Source organism: Protopterus annectens, chromosome 3.part1 (assembly GCF_019279795.1).
Source record: "Protopterus annectens isolate FY-2018-M chromosome 3.part1, PAN1.0, whole genome shotgun sequence".
Classification (NCBI taxonomy): Eukaryota; Metazoa; Chordata; order Ceratodontiformes; family Protopteridae; genus Protopterus; species Protopterus annectens.
The window spans coordinates 135,441,282-135,461,637 of record NC_056732.1 but is presented as its reverse complement, the minus strand read 5'-3'; positions in this window follow the sequence as shown (position 1 = coordinate 135,461,637).

Genomic DNA, 20,356 nt, shown 5'->3' with positions numbered 1-20,356 from the left:
CTAACAACTATGATAATGTGTGTGTTTGTGTGAGAGAAAGTGTATGTGTGTCTTTGCTGACACCTGATTTTGTGGACATTCACACTTACTACACTCCCCTTACCCCTCCTTTAGCACTGCTGCTGATGTTACTCACCTTCAAAGATACCTTTGGACAGCTCTCCAATGTGTAAGCTCCGTTGAGCGTGCAATGACTGTGAAGCACTGTAATAGCAATAAATAGCCCAGTAGGGGTTTAAAACTCAGTACTGGTACATTTGTGTGTGTGTCATCAGTATCTTGTGTGGGTGTTGGGGTGATTGTGTAATGACAGGATCCATTGTAGTGTGGATTTTGCTACATTATTATATTGAGAACCTGTATGCCCCAATGTCCACATTACAAGGCCAATAGTTTTCAAACATTGTAGAGGTTGTTGTAGACAATCCACAGCCATAAATGTGTACTGCCATGTGTAATTACTATGTGACAGTATGGATTAGTAAACAATATAGGCAACCATTATAATACCCATATACAACTCTCCACCCACTGATCATACACAAACACGGTTGGCTCTTTCTTCCTTCCTTTCTTACTTTCTCTCTGTCTCTCTCACTCGCTCCTTCTCTGGTAGATGTGGAAAAATACATATGTTTTGCATAGGCAACAGCTTGACTTTTGTAGGTAATGCTCATGATCAGCTGATGACCTGTGCACAAATTTGAGTCCTCCCACTTGCTAACTGCATGTAGAACAGGTGTGGTATCATTCCTATAGCCAATTGCATGGAAACACACTCCTATAGCTAAGCACTTCATGTGGGTGTTGGGCTTTTCCTTCACTGTGAGCAGGACTTCATGTGGGTGTCTGACAAACAGCATCACAGAGGGTAGTTGGAAATACCTCTTACAACATACACTGTGGAGACAGGCCAACAAACAGGAGGGGGATGTTCCAGACATGGGGACACAATGTAAGTATTGCTGTTCTACATTTACAGTAATGTTCGTTTAACAGGGTTTGTGTGGATATGGCTGTTTTGCATGATTTAAAGTCTGGCACGACACTGTTATGTGGTTGAGGAAACTCTCACCTGTAGGGCTATCTGTAGACTGGCCAGAGTTTGGAGTCTTAGATGTGGTGTGTTATTCACACATTTCCTGTCTTTAGAAATGCAGTGGCATACTCTGATGATTGCAGTCAGTAAATGGTGATATCCATGTGCATTACTGACTTCATATCCCTCAGAAGAGATATGTCACAACAATCCCTGTTACACCAGCAATTTTCTCAGTTTATCACAGCAATAAGTCAATATTGGCCCTGTGTTTGTGCCTCTGTCTCCCAAGTCTGTCACTCTTTGTCCATATGTCATGCAGTAAGAGGTGCATATGTACAGTATATCATTATTTACTGACATCCTTCCTGATAACAAGCCAGTGATATATCAGACTGCTAGACATGTTATGTATAGTAGGCCTCATATTTGAGGACAAAACCTGGACATTCTGTTGTAGTCTGTACAGTAGTGAGGTCTGAGTACTTAAGGTGATTGTTAACACAGTGTCAGTATTGTGTAACAGTCTATTGTGAATATGTTACTTGGCCTGTATACAGACTGTGGTAGATGTCAGTGTTCTTGGTCCTGTTCTATCTGACATTGCATGTTGCTCCAGTTTCTGGTACCCTATCAGCGTATATGTTTGTAGGGTCAGACTGAGACATGTCCCATACCACAATCAGGCATCAGACTACACTGTGAACTGGGCCAGTATATGTAGGGTTAGTGTGTGAGTGGCAAATATGAGAATGGTTTTGCTCACACAGTTCATATACTGTACTGTTAATTAGGCTTACCATAATGTGACTGTGACTGTGTTGAGACTGGTTGTGAGTATGTACTTTCACACTGGTGTCTGTTATTCTGTGATGCTACATGCCTTTACTGGCTGCTATATTTGCAATTACATGTGTATTCCCCCATAAGAAACTTGGGTCAGTGTTGTGGCAGTCTACCCGTAGTTTACACAGTGCTTGGTGACATGCTTAGCAGCTCAGTGTATTTACCTAGTGTGATGTTATTTCCAGATATTTGTCAGATGTACTGTTGCCTGGCCACCATATGTATTGTGTATTTCTGAAAAAGCAGTGGCATGCTGTGAAGATGTATCTCACTAACTAGTGGGAAGTATGTGGGTTTGGGACCTCTCCTTCTGCAGTTAATATGTGTTAAAACAGAGAGGAGGGTGTGAATGCATCAAGTGTGTGAGCTTATCTAGTCCAGTATTTGTGTTATATCCCCATTTTCATGGGTGTAAACATCCCCTTTGTCAGGCTTGGTCCACAAGTCTTGCACTAAGGAGTTATGTGTATACCTCTGGACTGACCAGATTGTTTCAGACTGTCCATGTTTATTGGTCATATTTCTGCTGTATTCCTGTGATTTGTGTGGTACTTCACTATGATGATTTTATGATGTCTGTCAGTAACTGATGGCATACATGTCAGTATCAGAAGAGGCTTCCTACACAACATGCATGTTGACACAATACCTGTTACTCTAGCAACATTCTACATTTATAACTGCAATATTTACATTACGTTCCTTTGCACTAAAAGTTTGTGAGTTATGGCACTGAGGTATGACTCCACTACATGTGATAGGCATATGTTTTATATATATATATATATATATATATATATATATATATATATATATATATATATAGATAGATATATATGAATATATACATATATAAAAATACACACACACACACACACACACACACACACACACACACACACACACACACATATATATATATATATAAATATATATGTGTGTGTGTATGTACATGTATACAATATATATATATATGTATATATATATATATATATATATATATATATATATATATATATATATATATATATATATATATATACATATCCTTATGTGTAAACATGAGTGTTGTATATACCTTCTCAGATGTATCCCACCATATTTATCTATGTGTATATTTAGATATAAAAACATGACTGATTCACCACTATTTTCACTAACAAGTAGTAAACAATTGTAGTAGTCAGAGCAGTTGTTCATTATTCAGTAAGTGTACTGAATGATATATTTGAACAAGAAACAGACATTAGTATAGCTCAGATGGCTTATTGGGTAAGTGATGTAATTACAGTCTACAGGGTCCTGGGTTCAAGACCAGCAAAGGCTGTTTATTTTGTTGCTAGGCAGAAGAAAGAATTGTTGGATGCAGAGTGGTTAAGGGAGTTTTGAGCAGCTTTAAGTGGGTTTGCATGAGTTTGTGCAAAGGTAAGCAGTGCTAACATATGGGTAAAAGAAAAGGTGCTTACACTGTGTAGGCTTCGCTTATCACTGCACAAGTCTGCTTAGCATTTACATGTAACCAGTGCTTACTCCTGCTAAGCATAGCTCAGCCCTGATAACCAGTGATCACATTCCAGACTGATAAAATAGCAGGGTAATGACATCTTTAATACGTGTATTTTATTCCATGTGTATAGCATGTCATTACAGTAGCAAGTGGCATGAGTATACTGTATGGGACACCTGAGTATACATGGCTAGTACCACAATTTTTTTTCTCTTTGTATGTGTTTCATACATGGGTAGTATTCCAGGTTATATGCAATCACACATGCATGTATTGTATCATTACATTACTACTTTTAACAGTGCTTTTCCAAGTAAGAGTAGATTGCAGATTGTAGTACAGGAACCATACACCCCTGCATGCAAAGCTGGACTCTGAGTACTGACTATCATGTTCTTGGTGTGTGAGCTGTATGTTATTAAGTATCTCCTATTGGATATTGATCTGATATGTGGATATTAACTGTAGACTACTATATGTTTAGGTCATGTCATTGAGGGCTGCTGTCATGTAGTAATGGCATAACAATCAGTGTCAGATGTCTATCTGTCAAAACATTCATCCTAATGCATAACCTGTTGGCTAGCTAATTTCTGTCTGGCCTCTGTACAGATGTGCAGATGTCAGGTATCCATCTTGGCTGCTTACAGACAATCTCTGATTGACTGACACTGACATGTCTGCCCAGTTGTGTTATTAATGCCACAGCTAGGAAACCCCATCCTGTATGCACCACATGCCATAGATACCTGATCCAGACTACCACAGTCAACAGAACATGCTTGGGTACAGGTTTCTAACCCAGACACTGGCCACGTTATGTAATATATGTTGCATACATGCCAATTGGAACACTTCACTGGTCCTCTGCAAGAGAAAAACAGATGACTGGATGTTGAATTTGACTGTCACCCTGGGGATCACTTAGGTGTCATCAGTTGATAGATGGCCTGCTGACAAATGTCAGGTGGCATGATACCAGTGTACCCACATGCCCTACTCTTCTCATCTCTCCATGGAGATTAGCTTGATACACACCTAGGAACACCTGCACCTATGGACCTCAGTACTGACAAATGTGTCAGTGTGCATTACTGAGAATAACAGTGTCTGTGTGTTTGTAAACTTGTAGTTGAAAATACTCTGAAGGGCCTTCTCACTCACTACAACTCCCATGGCTATACTTAGAAATGGCTGCTGCTATAATTGACATCAAATGTACTTTGTTGCATTATTCACCCTATGGGCTACCTGGATCTTGCAGTACCAGCATAGCACTGTACTACAAATGGGTAGAAAGGCATGGGTTACCTTCTGAGTCCTGGCAAGTGTGTGTGTGTGTATGTATGTGCAATTGTGTGTGAGTGTGCATATTTGTAGGAGACAGCATTTTAAGGCCACGTTCTCCAAATACAATAAACGTTGCAATCCATTATAAGGGATAGTGATGTTGCTGACATTAGCAGAGCCATGACAAATCCTCACCCTACTATCCCTGTGGCATGTGAAATAAATGCATATCCCTGTAGTAGCACTGATTAGATAGACAAGGGTTTGTATTGCAGTCCTGGTCAATGTGTGTGTGTGGGTATGTCAGAGCATTTTCATGGGTTTCAGTGAGTACAATATCCAATGTGGGGGTGTGGGTGCTGGGTATACTGTCTTTACACCATGGTACCCCCCAGTACATGTCCCAAGGCCCACTGTATGAGGACCACTGTCACCATCAACCATACAGGTAACTGATTACACTATCCAGCCCAATGATGCATGTGCTGTGTGCAAAAACTCTTTAACAGAATGGACTCACTGACAAGGTAGTTAGCACTGCTAAACCCAGGTCTGTCAAATGTGTCTATGACTGTATGTGTTTGTCAATGTGTATATGACAGTATGTCATACTATGTATTGTTCATTAACACCCAGTACATTACCCATTTCCATACTGTACAAGGCCTGGTGATGTTCTTCCCTTAACAGGAAACTCGGGACACACCTCACTGTAAAAGCTTTGTGGTGTGTGCAATTAAGGCCAAACACATTAGTAGCAATAAGTACCTAGGTATCGGTTCTACTCTCAGTGTTGCCAAATAAGTGTGTGTGTGTATGTGAAGGGATCTACTTCAGTTTGCAGAAAATATATTTCCCAGGAGATCATTTGTCTGAGAACTAACTGGCAAAAGGTAACATTTCAAAGCAATCATCTTGTGGAAATACATTCAATCAAAACTAGTAGTGGATGTGTAAATGCCCTCTTCCCCAATGGTCAGCTGTACAGCGATACTGGAGTTGGTATATATACATGGGTGTGGTTGTTGTGGGCATAGCCATCCACATTGGGGTTATTATTGTGCATATCCCCCTGATTAGTGTGCCATTATACTGTACAGTTTATGTTAACAGGTTAAATAGATGTTAATCACACTATGTGTGTTTCTACACCACCCCACACCATCCAAAGTGGAGAGCTGTGCCACCCACAACAGCACACTTATGTTTACCAACTCCAGGACTCCACTATATTGGGGAAGAGGACATATACCCTGTCAGTACCATTATCAATGACATTAAACTGGTGGACCAATTATTTATTGATGTGATGCTTTGCCAACTTTGTCTTGGTGGAATTACATAGGCCAAAATGAATTCACTGCAAAATGAAGTACATTCATGTGAACAGTGTTCTCTGTGTTTTGCATCAACACCAGAGTCTGTGTGTGTGTGTTATTTACAACCATTTGGTGTGTGCCACCCAGTACACTTACCATTGTCCACTGTCGAAGAGCTGCTTACATCAGCCACCATGCACTCACCTGTATACACCCCTCAGACCTATCAGCCATGGTTACACATGCAGTAACTGTTATACAGACCTGTTACCTGTGTTCAGCTACACCCCAGACATGACACAGTCAATGTGTCACCACAGTGCCACACTCCTTGTAGGAAAGGACAGCAGACAACATCTTTCTGACACATAGACACCTAGAACACTAACAGGATACATTATGGAGACCACGATCAGTCAGTGTTAAAAACAACTATAATACATCATGGCTGGACAGCTACACACTCTGACATGTAAGCATTAATCATTCCAGCTGAAAACATGTTAAACAGCATTACATTGCTAAACCTTAGTACATTCACCCTGTGCATCAGAACCATATTAGCATGTCCCTGCATCGACGGTATGGATGACTGGGATGTGGCACAGGTATCATCATATGCACAGGGTGTGTTGTGGGTTTGTCAGAGGCTTGCGCTGAGCCATTTTGTTGAGATCATGTGTGTGGGTTAGGGGGCTTTTTATTACATGAGCTGTGCAGACATGGTATGCAGGTGCCCTAGCTGTGTTGGTGATGTGTGTGTGTATGTATGCACACATTTCTGCCATGTGACTGTCCTATACAGGAGTTTGTTGGACAGCTGCAGACCATACATGGCAGAGTGTACAGTTCACCATGTCAGGCCACTTACATGGAAACTGTGCCTGTCAGGGGTTCCATGGGTACTACCAGGCAGAAGCCCAGATATGGTACTCTCCCCTGATGATGACACTTGTCTACTGGATCCACGTGCCTCTTGGGACTGGCCAGAAACATGTGCACATGGTGTGCTATGGTGTGGTGTGGACATCACTCCCCCTGCAGTGCTGGTGCAGGTACTACCACTACGGGTGCATCTGTGAGTTGTTACACATCCCACAGAGACCTCCACCTGTTTGGTGTTGCTGACCTATGTCCATGTGGCTGACAGCCTATTCCCAACACATGCTCTACCACAGACACCACACAGACGAGGATTCCCACCATCTCACCCAACCATCTATCCATGACCTCTGCAAAATAACAGTGGGCACCTGCAAGATCATGGATGTTGTCACATACAGCAGAAAGAGTAGCCCTCTGGAGCCTCAGACTATCTCTGATGTAATGTTCTATGCATGCTTGTGCCTCCATAATGGCCCCAAACATGTGTCTGGTGATACCTGCTGTGGCACTTCTGCCAGGGGCATGATGGCCAGCAGACCTCCTACGAGCACTCCTGTACATCTGCCTGTGTGGTACCTCACCGGACATATAGCTATGGCTGCTATGTACAGACACACTTGCCATTCTCACCACACTTTTCTGTCCCATGCCACCACCCGCCAACTGTCCCTCATCTATGACCACTGGTGATGGAGTATGTATGGGCATTGTGACTGTGTGCGGGGATGGGTTGGAGAAAACTGGGATGTCAACCAATGTCACAGATTCAGCCCCTGACAACCCTGCCTGTGCCTCACTATGCCTATCATCATTGTCAGAGTCTGTATGGACACTGACATCAGTTTGCCTGCAGGAGGGACCCTGACCCACCTCGGCACCTGTGTGGGGCAGACAAGAAATGTAAATTAAGACCTGTACATTTTGGTTTACTTCTACACACACACACACACACACACACACACACACACACACACACACACACACACACACACACACACACACACATACACACACACTTACAGGTGAGGTAGCACAGAGATATTACACAGACCTCTCATTACCCAACAGTCAACATGCATGACATATGGCACTCAACAGCATGCACTGTAGCCATACTCAAGCCTTGTTACCAACATTATATATCTCTGTGATGCATGAGTTGTGTTAGAAGGTGATGCCCCTTCCTCTGGAACACACTGCACCCATGTACACAGTATTGCTGTGCACCTGCACAGCATACTGGCATGTACTGTGCACCATACCTCACAAGTGTACACACCATTGCTGAATGTGTATATGTGTGGCAGTTATGTTTACTCTGTTGCTCATAGTGCCATATGTGCTTGTCTGACACATACCTGGGATGATATGAGGACTGATGTCAGTAATTAATGCCTGTCCTTTGATTTGCAGATCTCATCATCAGCAGTGCAATAAAATCCAGTTACACTGACAACCTTCAAAGCTTAATGTGGATATGAGGAGTGCACACACCCTTTCTTGACATGCCAGCCTCTTCTATGATATGCAATGGGGCCACAATACTGCATTTGGTAACATTACACACACCTGATATGTGACATATGACCTGTGCAATTCAATGTAGTATCAAACAAATGTGTTAGTTGTGCAGATGCTGAATGAGATGCATACAATATTTGGTTTGCATAAGTGTGCACATCCTTAACACAATGGTTTGTTGAAGAACCTGTTAAGTGTACTACAGCAGTCACTATTCCTGGAAGGGGTATACTAGCATTGCCCATCTTCACTTGCCATTATTTGGCCACTCTGCCATACAAATGTCCCCCAACTGTACCAGATTGCAAGGTCAGCTCATGTGCACAGCCCTTGGAGGTCACACAGTGGCTTCACTATTGATGTAGAGTCAGGGTTATGTCTGGCAGAATTCATAACCTTCACTGTGTTCAGATACAGCCATTCTTAGCAAGCTTTGGATGTATGCCTCAGTTCACTGTTGTGTTTCAAGCCAACACCCCCATCCTCATTGTTATTGCAGATGCTTGACAACTATGGGCCACATGTGAGTGTTATTTTGCAGTGTTCCAAATTCCAAACACCATGTGTACCAGCCTGGTTCCAGCTAATGAACAGCAAACCTAAAGGTGTACACTGGCACCAGCAAGCTAAATGTTGGGGTTGGCTTTCCTGAGGTGGGGTGAGGTGTTGCTTGTGCACCACACATATCTTTTTGAATGCTGTCTGTAAGTTTGAGCCTTGGTCTCATAACACCATTACACATTGCAACACATGCTTTTGGGAGACTTGATGTTATGGTTATGCTACCTGTAGAGAGCCCTGGATGATGTATCATGTGGAACAACTCTTCCATCTGATTACCCTAACCCATAGGCTACACTTATGCAGAATCCAGGCAATTGTCTATACAGGTACTGCACAGGCAGTACTTGCTAGACATTCCTGCAAGTCTCTCAGTGTTGCTGCATATTTCTGGGCAGCCTCCATGACCAGATTGCAACATGTTTCGTCATCTGTTTTGGATGGGCATCTGTTTATTTTCTACATCAGTGTTGTCCCATACTTAATACACATATACATGACTGCACTGTTTGCCATGGTATATGCAATAGTGAGGTAAGGCTACTTTTCCTACTCCTGAGTGCTACCTTTTGTATGTGGGATCCATTTCATGGTTTGTAAAATATGTGCAAGCCATGGCTGCCTCTTTTGCAGGTGAGTGGGCAAATGTCATGGACATACTTCTTGGACAGCAGACCATAACTTGGTGTGACATTGAGGCCCTGTACTTGATGGAAGGTGTGTATTCAAGAAGAGTGAATAATGTCAGTACATCACAAGCTGATTCCACTATATCTTATTTGGAGTGTGTGGACACATATGCTTCCAGTGTTTGTTAAGGTAAGTATTCCCCATATTTGTTGTCCTAACATAGGATTCCATATTACACATTCACTTCTCATGTTAGGATCGCATTACAGGTTGTACAAAGTGTGGAATGTAGTACTGTGATTTGCCGTTGTTTATATCAGGAACAGTTGCCATTGTAATAGTGGTGTATACACTGTTGTAGCCACTGTGCAAGGCTAATGTTTCAGACATGTCCATACTGTAGGCCATTTGTGCCACCATTATGTTCATCTCTGTCCACACATCTTGCACCGACAGGTTGTTACGTATACTGCAGGACTCTTACATACCCTTCAGATATGCCACCATGGTGACCACTGTGATGCAGTGCAGTTAACACCAACAATAAGTGAACATGTACAGCATGCATTATGGGTAGGTGTGTTAAATGTGTGCATGGCAAATAGCATGGCCATAACATGGCCGGTGTATTGGCAAACCTGAACAAAACAACTCCATACTCACCAGCTACAGGCTGCTGCCCCAGTTGTATACCAGAGGGACCTATATAGTTGTTTGACAGAAGTAATGTCAGTAGTCACACCTGTGGCATTCGTACAGGGTGGGAGCAGCAATGCAGTGCATTGACAGTACAAACCCACAATAGTAGAGATTATGCCCTTCTGTTCATTACTACACTGCAGCAACAGTCTGTCTGATCTGACATATGCATGTAGATACTTTACAGATGAAAATGGATAAGCAACAGTGGTCTTGTAATGTTCCCTGGGGCCTTACCGGCAAGCTCCTTGTCCATTGTGTGGGTGGCACCCACCTCCACAATGCTGTCTTCAGCCTACTGGCTTGGCTGGTGGGCGGGTGCACCAAGGCTGGCAAGGAGCTCCTCAGCATGTGTCAGTGAGGGCTGAATGGCATGACCCCCACCTGTGGCTAGCTGGTCCCTCCTAACTACAGCAGCACACTGACGGGCGTGGTGGATCAGATCGGTGCATCAATCCCACACCTGCTCATAATTACTGTTGTGAAGGCCAACATCTTTTACCCTGTGGATGAGCTCATTCCACAGGGTGGTCCTCTCCTGCAGATCCTGGGCCCTGCATCCAAAGAGGATGGCATGATGCATGATGACATACTGGATGATTGCATCATTTTCCAGTTTGTGAATGCAGGAAGATGTTCACAGGACATTGTACCTGGAAGACATAAACAGGGAAAAAAGGTCACAGGACCTCATACAGTTGTCCACGTGCATATCAACAGTGCATATTACTTGCAAATAATCCTAACTATACCATAACACTGTAAGCTATCATGGGTTTGACATCTTGCATTACACTCGTGGCCCTGACCTGTCCAGTTCCCCCAATGTTGGACACTTAATGGCATAATCCACTATTCACCATTCATTTCTGATTAGAGGGATGACAGTGGCCATCTTCCATATGGATGGTGTGTGGATGGTGGCATGTGTATGTTTGACTGTAGTGTGTGATGGAACTGTGAGCACATGCCTGTGTTCATGTAGGAGGCAAACTGTGATGTTCTCATGGCCCATGGAGACTTGCCGTTTGTGCCATCAGTCAGCATTATGTCCATGCTCACCATTGATGCAGGCAGGAGTGTGGGTGATGTGCATATTCCCCTGTACTAATGTTGTGGACAGGGTGCCACTGTTCCCACCTATGCTATCTGATGCAGGTTGCCTGTATCCATGGCATGTGTGTATGAGGTGTGCTTTACCTGAGTACAGGTTGACATGTGTTAGTGGATTTGAGACTGCATACATATGTGTAGACTTGGTTGCAATTGGCCTTGGTGGTTTGGATATGTCTGATTTCTAGTCATAGTCAGCCTTACAGGAAGTCACCTGTGAACCTACATGCTTGCTCAGATAGAGGTGCACTTACTTCCAAGTTGTGGTCTGCACCTATGCGTCCCTGTACAATCACTATAGCAACCTATTATGTGATTTGTATCTTGGTGTTGTCCACCAAGGGGATTACCCTATCGTTGGTGGAGGATGGTTGTACAGGTAAGTTACTGCTGATTCCATATAGCTACAGTGGATATGAAGTGTACACTGTAGCTACAGTGGATATGAAGTGTACACACCCCTGTTACAATGCATGGTACTTGTGCAATTGGAACACGACCCTGCAAAAGCACATATCAACACAATCCCCACCTGTGATGTGTCCTATAGCCTGCTCATTTCAATAGGGAACATAGCAACCTGTCCAGTGGAAACATATGGGAATTAATACGCAGTACACTAAGCCAGCTGAATGTGTGCGCACACCCTTACACTATGTTGTGTAAATACCTGTTGAGATGATTACAGCATCCATTTGTCTTGGTTTGTACTCTAACGTCATATCACATCTTCATTTGGCAATGATTGCTCACCTTCCATGAAACAGCTTTGTTTCTTTTTCAATAGAATTGTACAGGTTATGGGTCACATTTGATGTGAAAAACATTTTGATATGAATTTCTCTGGTCTCATTGGCATACAGCACACAGACCTGTCATTCCAACAGGGGTGTGTACACTTTGATATCCACTGTATATGGGTATTGATATAGCTGCTAGTGGTAGGCATGGACAGTGGGTCATAACACAGTTATACACTTCTCTGATTACTACGTGATAAGCATGCCTACTGTAGTACCCATATCAGTGTCATGGCAATGCAACAATCAGTAGCAGTACACATCTTATTTTGTTGTATGCAGTGACAGTGATATTACACACGTGCAACATGCACATCCTATTTTCTGGACTGCTTGTGACCCATGTTATTACTTCTGTGCCTTTCAGCCGAACATACGCATACATACACATGTTCAGGAGATACCTGGTACACATTTGTGTTCTATGTTATTATGGCACACTATATTTACAGTCTTGCAGCGCAATCATACATCTCAACCTGTTATACCAGAACTTCTGGTCATTGGTCCACCTCACTGGGTGACAAAACAGGGAAGTCATTTTGATAACGTATCAGTATAGCTGCGATAGCACAAGTATATGTGTACATGTCTACAGACATCTGTCACAATTGTGAACTTTGTCCAGAAGAACACTGTACAGTTGAATGTTATTAATACAATATACCACATGCAGTTTAACACACACATCTGCAACAGTGCTTTACTATGCTCATGCCCTGTATAGGTATCCTAGATTTACAATACAAACATGTATAATACTCATACTCACAGGTAACATATGGATATGGACAACATCCCATTAACTGGCTTAGCAGTGGCACAGACATGACTGTTTGACAGACACTCTAGTGGTTGCCATATGTGAGCTGTCCTTTCTCAGGGTGTGTCAGGCTCCTCAGCTGTGACCCAACCTATCCACCTCTTAGAGCACCACATGTAGACAAAGCCTAGCATTAGGGGGGATATACAGGGACAGATCATAGATATGCCTATTACAAACCTATGAAGTTTGTGCATGATACATTTCACATTACCATGACTGTTCGGAAGGTGGTGGGGTCTGAAACTGATGTGTCTGTCATGGCTTCATTACTTGCACCTTTTGCTATTTGCCAGACTAATATAGATGTTTGGAGGAACCGAACACACACTATGATGGCTAAATATTGATATTCTGTGCATATCTGCTCAGTTGACAGGTATGGCCCACTGCAAGCAGAGCCAGATGCTATGTCCATAGCATTTGTTCAGCAGGACATCATTACAGCAAGTATTGATGGCACATATACATCAATCATAATCATCTATCGCATTATTACAGACCAAGTACTGCATTCAATTACATGCTTATGTTTCACATACCTTGTTTATCTTCAGGTTCCTTCTGTGTACAGGATGTCTTCTGGTTTCTTATTTTGAGGTTTTGTTTATGGTTTTTTTTTGTGTGTGTGTGTCTCTCTTTCTCTCTCTCTACTACTGGGATTGAGCTTGTTTGAGTAGGTTGAATTATGGCTTTTGTAGGTGATTCTCATGTTCAGGTGATGGCCTCTGCACCAATTGCTGTTCCCCACTTGCTAATTGCATGCAGGCAGCTGTGTAGCTCTTCCAATAGCCAATGTCATAGCAACCCACTACTATAAATAACTTCATCATGTGGGTGTTGTCCCTTTACCTTTCCTGTATGGAAGACATCCTTCATGTGTGTGGGCAGCAGTGTGACAGAGAGCAGGTAGGAATACCTCTTACAACAGGACTTGTTGACACAGGCCAACTACATGTTTGTATAAGGTTCCAGACCTAGGGACAGTGTGTAAGTATTGCTGTTATATGCATTGACTATTGCTAGTTTCACAGGGTTTGAGTTTACATGCTAGTTTTGCATGTAATGCAGTCTGTCTGCATATCTCTCAACTATGGGCCTATCCACATGATGGCCAGAGGATTGGCTATGTTTTGTCTGTTCCCCACATGGGTCTTGTCCCTGCCATATCAGTAGTATTCTCTCTGTTGATTGCTATCGGTACATGGCAACATCCATTTGTGTTTCTGACTTCATATTCCTGAGTAAGGGTATGTTGTAACCAATTCTGTAACACCAGCAACCTTCACAGTGTATGACAGCAATATTTCAAACATGGCCCTGTGTTTCAGCCACTGTCCTCCACCTATATACCAGGCTTTATCCAGATGTCATGCAATAAGAGGTTGATAGGTATGGTCTATCATTATTTAGTGCTGACATTACTGCTATCATTCCATTGATGCTGTGGACTCTCACACATGTTGTGGGGTAGGGTCCATATATATGAGGGTTACACTTGGACAAACATGTGTGACCCTGTACAGTCTGGAGGTCAGTGTATGGAGAACACTGTTATATGCCTTTGTAAGACATTTTATGGGGGTGGGTATTAAATGTTTTAACCCAGGCTGTTACAACATGTGAGGGATATCAGTAGTAAGACACATGAAGGTATATGGCTGTACATTTTCATACATTTCACCATGGGAACAGTGGTGGGCAAGAGCTTACTGTCTTACAGATAGTTCTGTTTATCAGTGTGATAGTGACATTTTAAGTTAAGTATTGTTATGTAATGGATACATTTACATTGTGACAACTGATACTTTCCCCCAAGGAGTTGAGTACAGAGTGTAATTGGAGGCTGTTGATCTACATCTGTAATTAAGTGTTGATTGATTCTTATCTTCAAGGCAAGTGTATTTTTTACTGTTGTACTACTTGAAGGCTTTAGCCTAGACAGCAAAGTATGTTATGTTTTGCAGATTACTGTATCATATGTTTTCTTTGAGAGTTGCATTAATCAGTTATGTATTTAAAACATCTAAATTCTATAAGAAATGGCATAAACAACTGAAATAGTACACAAATAAACATTTATATGTATGCAAACTGTGTGTGGTGTCATGCCCTTTGCATTGTGTGTGGATATATGTTTCATGCAATAATTCTCATTAATATGAAAAGAATCAGGCATTGGTCATTTGAAAAGGTGGCAACTGTAGGAATAATGGCTTTCTGATATTCTGTGCACCCTCTATATATACTCTCTTTATATACACACACATATATATATATATATATATATATATATATATATATATATATATATATGTGTGTGTGTGTGTGTGTGTATGTATCATTAGAATGTTTAGTGCTTCCACATTGTACATGCCCTATGGTAGACTGTTCTGATATGTTAGTGAATTCATCCCACCATCGTACGGCTGAGTGGTAACTTGTGGCTATATTGTGCAGGGTCCTGGGTTCAAGTCTTGTAAGTGTTGGTTGTTTTGTTACAAGGCAGAACAGTTCAGCTGTAGAGGAAGGAATAATGGCAATAATTACAGGAGGTCCCTATTTTGGGTCCCTTCACCCCCATTTACAGTGCCATTGGTCAGATGTTTTGCAGTGAGAGGTTCAGCGTGTGGATCCGATGTCCAAATGCACTATATATATATATATATATATATATATATATATATATATATATATATATATATATATATACACACATAGACATGCATGTCTACATATATACACACACACACACATATATATATATATATATATATATATATATATATATATATATAAATACATTTTCCTTACTGTTGAGTGACTGTGCTGCATGATGTGTTTGAGAAACTGTAAGCAGCGGTAAGCAGTGCTAATTGTGGGTTACATATGCTTACAGACAGCTTGAAAAGTGCTTAATCTGTGTAGGCATTGCTTAGTGACAAGCAGGCTTAATCCCGCTTACTACTGCTTAAAAGTGCTTACTCCCACTTACCCCCATGTTAATTTCTTTAAAAGAAAAGAAAAAAGGAGTAATAGGAAAGTTGTGAAAAAGGGAGCATGCAGAGGGAAAGATGATAGGGAAAGTAGATAGGGATGTGAAAGATGAGTGTAGGGAAGGTCCATAGCTGTCCATTTCTTCTACAGCAACAGCTCTGCATATATACTGAATTTGGAGACACTCAAACCCCTGAGAGAGGTGTGAGGGCAATAATAATGTGTTGTGAAGCCAATTAGACAAGAGTACATGTGTGCAGTGGACATGTGTGGGAAGTGGACAGCTATGTATGGGGCGAAATTTTTTTTTGGGAACAGATTGCCTTTTTTTATAAGGTGAGAGTGGGATGTTGGGGAAGGATAGTAGGTATATTTGGGGATTTAAATTGGGTAGGAAGACAGACAAGACAGACAAGACAGCATGCAGGGGCGGTAGATGACACATGTCTATGCTAAACACCTTGGACGGGGACAGGTGTTTGGAAATCGGAAGCCCATGAACTCCCAAATGGAAACAGTGGGACTGAGGTCTCCACCCATGGGTAGTCACCACTGCACATTCACAGCCCCAAAGGTGGCTGTGCTGCAGGCTGAGCAGGAGGGGCAGGCTGACCCTCTAGTTGCACCATGCAACCCTCAAGCTGGTGTAACAGATTTCCAAACTCCTTTCAGAGCTTGCTACACACTAAACCCCAGACCTGGCTTCGGGTGACAGGATCCTGTCCACCCCACTCCTGGGGGGATGAGCCACATCCACTGAAGTGGTTCCACCTGAAGGTGGTGCAAAACTAGTGGACAAGGAGGTCCCGGGGTGGATTCTAGATGTGCTGGGGCCTGATGCCACTGACAGATTAGGTGGGAGAGGTGGATCTGCTGGGGCCGGCCTTCACAAATGTGCTATGGTTTTACAGTTTTAGAACATATGTGGATTAGTAATACTCAGCACAATCCAGGATTAATTATAACAGCATGCATAGATATTCCCATTAACCCAAAACAACAGATTTGGACAGTTGCATAGCAAACAGAACACATGCATATATGGAAATACAGTGGCCATTAGAATGGCATGCAGGTTACATTAATAGCAACAGGCCACCAATGATAGTATTTCAACATGGAACATTAGTAGAAACACATTTCAATATTTGTTGAACAATAGGACATATGTCCCTACAATAGGTTTGGTGTAAAACATACCCATTGATTTGTGTGTTTAGATTATTGCTGCAGATATGGTGGGGGGAGATGTCATTTAACAACTTGTGTATCCTTGCAGTACTCACAACTTTAATGATCATTGCTATAATCATTACTCTACAGGTATTATTACAATACCCTATGGCCTTGGTTTGGGAAGTGGTATGTTTGTATACAGTGTATACTTCAACTGTCTTATAGCTAAATTCTACTTTTCTTACCTGGTAGACCTGTGGAGGGAATGTTTGTTAACACTACCTGAGTGTGATTCCTAGTTAAAATTACGCATAAACCTCTCAATCTATTAATGCACAACATCTGGACAAAGTTTGACAACATGGGGGTACAAATAGGGACATATTTTGAATATTGCTCTTATAAACTTACAGAGTTGCTAGAGTAACAGGATTTGTTTTAATATACATTTTCTGAAGGATATGAAGTCTGAAACTCAAATGTATGTCATTAGTTAGTGACTACAATTCTGAGATAATCCCAGTGATTTGCCAGGGAGAAAGAGGAACATGCCAAAAAATATGAGCCAATTATCTGGACATTCTGGGAAAATCTGTACAGTTGAAAGGTATGATTATGCATACTGCTTACTACCACTCCCAGGATTCGAGCCATGGCTGTGTGTGCTAAAATACGACAATTTGTGTTTCATCAGAGTGAGCTATTTAGAAAGGGCTGGATGTTCCTTCAGTGTTTTCTATCTAAGTCTCTCTTGGTTGTACAATCTGACCTTGTACTTATAACAGTCTTATACAGACATTCCTAGACATATATTTTTTATTTAGTACAGTGTGGGTAACAGTGGTTAACACAAAATTACTATTCAGAGAATGCAACACTAAATGCCATACAATACCAGAGTAAACACAATCAGTCCAGGATTTGGAACTTTATTGCCAGACAGTTACAGTTTTATTTAAATATTACCTATAATGGACTATTACTGCCATATTCTCTGATTTATTCAGTACAACCCATAAACAGTTTTTATACTGCCAGGTGACTTTCTACTACTTTATATTTATTTGGTATGACCACTACAAGCAGGATTGATACTCACCAGCCTCGCGATGCAGCCTTTGCAACCTACTGGCATGGGCTTCCTGATTCACAGCCAACTTAGCTGCAGCTATAAAGAGAACAGAGAAATATTTAGGCATACATGTCCATCACATACACAGGCTGGCCTTTGGTAAACAGTTATTGATATGAATACTTACACACTGCTGGGACATCGCCCCTCTACCTTGCTTCTTGGACCCACTCATCCAATAGCTCCCTCTTCCTCCTCTTCAAGTCAGCATACTGGTGCCAGACCTGATCACCAGTCTGAGGGATACCAGTGGCACTGTTGAGATCATGGGTGATACAGTCCTAGGCTTCCGCTTTATGTTGGGAGCCCTGGTACTGGGCCTGCAGCAGTCTCTCATCATGGTTATTTACCAGGAGTCCTACCATGACATTAGACTCCTGTATGCCCCAGTGCTGTGCCTGGAAGTGCATGCCCTCACCAACACCTGCCATACTGCCTACAGTGGGAAGCTGCAACCAGTTATGAGTTGTATTCCCACCTGCAGGGTGTAAATACGGCTGATTTCCCACCCTTTGCTGTGATTGGATAGTTTTGAATATGCTGAGCTACACTACGGGCAAACCTGCTTAGCTAAGGTTGGCAGTGCTTTAAGGGGCATGTTCAGCACTGCTTACCAATGGCCAAATCCACTTAGCTGAGCTACTCATTGCTTAGCAGTCATATTTACACAATGTGTACACCTGGCAAGCAGAGCTGTGCAATGCTTAGGATTGCTATTTTTTTATTTTACAGACTATCTGATGTATGGGTTTGATTCATCATTCATTAAATATTATAAATTTGTTTACTGTTCCTGACATCCCCCAATGTGCTTTCATTACATTTATTCATGTGTGACTATACTGTATGGGGCACTTGTGTTTATATGGGGGCTTCACAACTTTATTAAACTGACACCTTACATCTGGACCTACTAGAGTATTCTGGTTAAAGAAATATATGTCATTTAGTAGCTAAATATAAAAAAATGTTTATGTACTGCTTTCACATGTAAAATGCAAATTGGTTACAGTGGGGATTGAACTAAGAATGGCTGCTTACAAAGCGTATGTTCTAAGCACTATACTATTGCAGTACTGCTTATGCTGGATGTCTCTTGTTATTTGACTTCTTGTGCTGTTTAAGCTGGACTAAGCATAGCTAAGCAACGGGCACACCCACCCAGCTATGCTTAAACTTTATTGCATGTTTAAAAAAAAAATGTATTTGTTGTGTTTTTTTATTTGTACCCTCCAGAATATCCCTGCTAATGCTGAACCTGTTATTCTATCAACTTTCTGCTTTGTGAGACGATTGTCCCTTTTGGCTTTGCCCACATTCCTTACTCTGACAGGTTGTGAGGTGTGCGCTATGTGCTTATGTTAATCTGCTATTCTATCAATGTTTGGCTTGGTAGGGACGATTGTCCCTTATGTCTTTGACCAGATTTCTTACCCTGATGGGTTGGGGGTGTTACGAGCATTCTCGCACATTTTAAATTGCTGAAAGGCAATTCTGGAGTGCAGGGTGTGTGTGTGTTGTGAGAGCTATACTCTCAGACACACCACCTGAGCTTGTACATGGAACCATGTCCATTTTAGAGCACGGCAATGCACCTTCATACATATGCATTGCGCGCTGCCGTGCTAAACAGGAAAGGTCCCTGCCATGCAGGAATAACTTATTCCTGTACGGCTGCTTGCTGAATTTGGGGGAAAGTCTTTCACTTCTCTTTTGATATGGCATGTTTCCTTTCACTGGTAATTTATTACCAGTCTCCACAAAAAAAATTGACATTCTAATTTCTTATTACACTATTTAATTCTTATTATATAGCTTTATTTTTTCTTCTGCTCCATTTTGCCTTCATTTAACATAATAATATTATCCACAAAAAGAACAAAGGTGAAGAGCAGGAACACGATGAGAGATAGCTTAAAATGAATCTCTGATTTTATTAAATCCAAATACAATGTAAGCGCTTTCGGCCAGAGCAATCTCCAGCCTTCTTCAGACAAACAGCATGAGAGTGTATGACA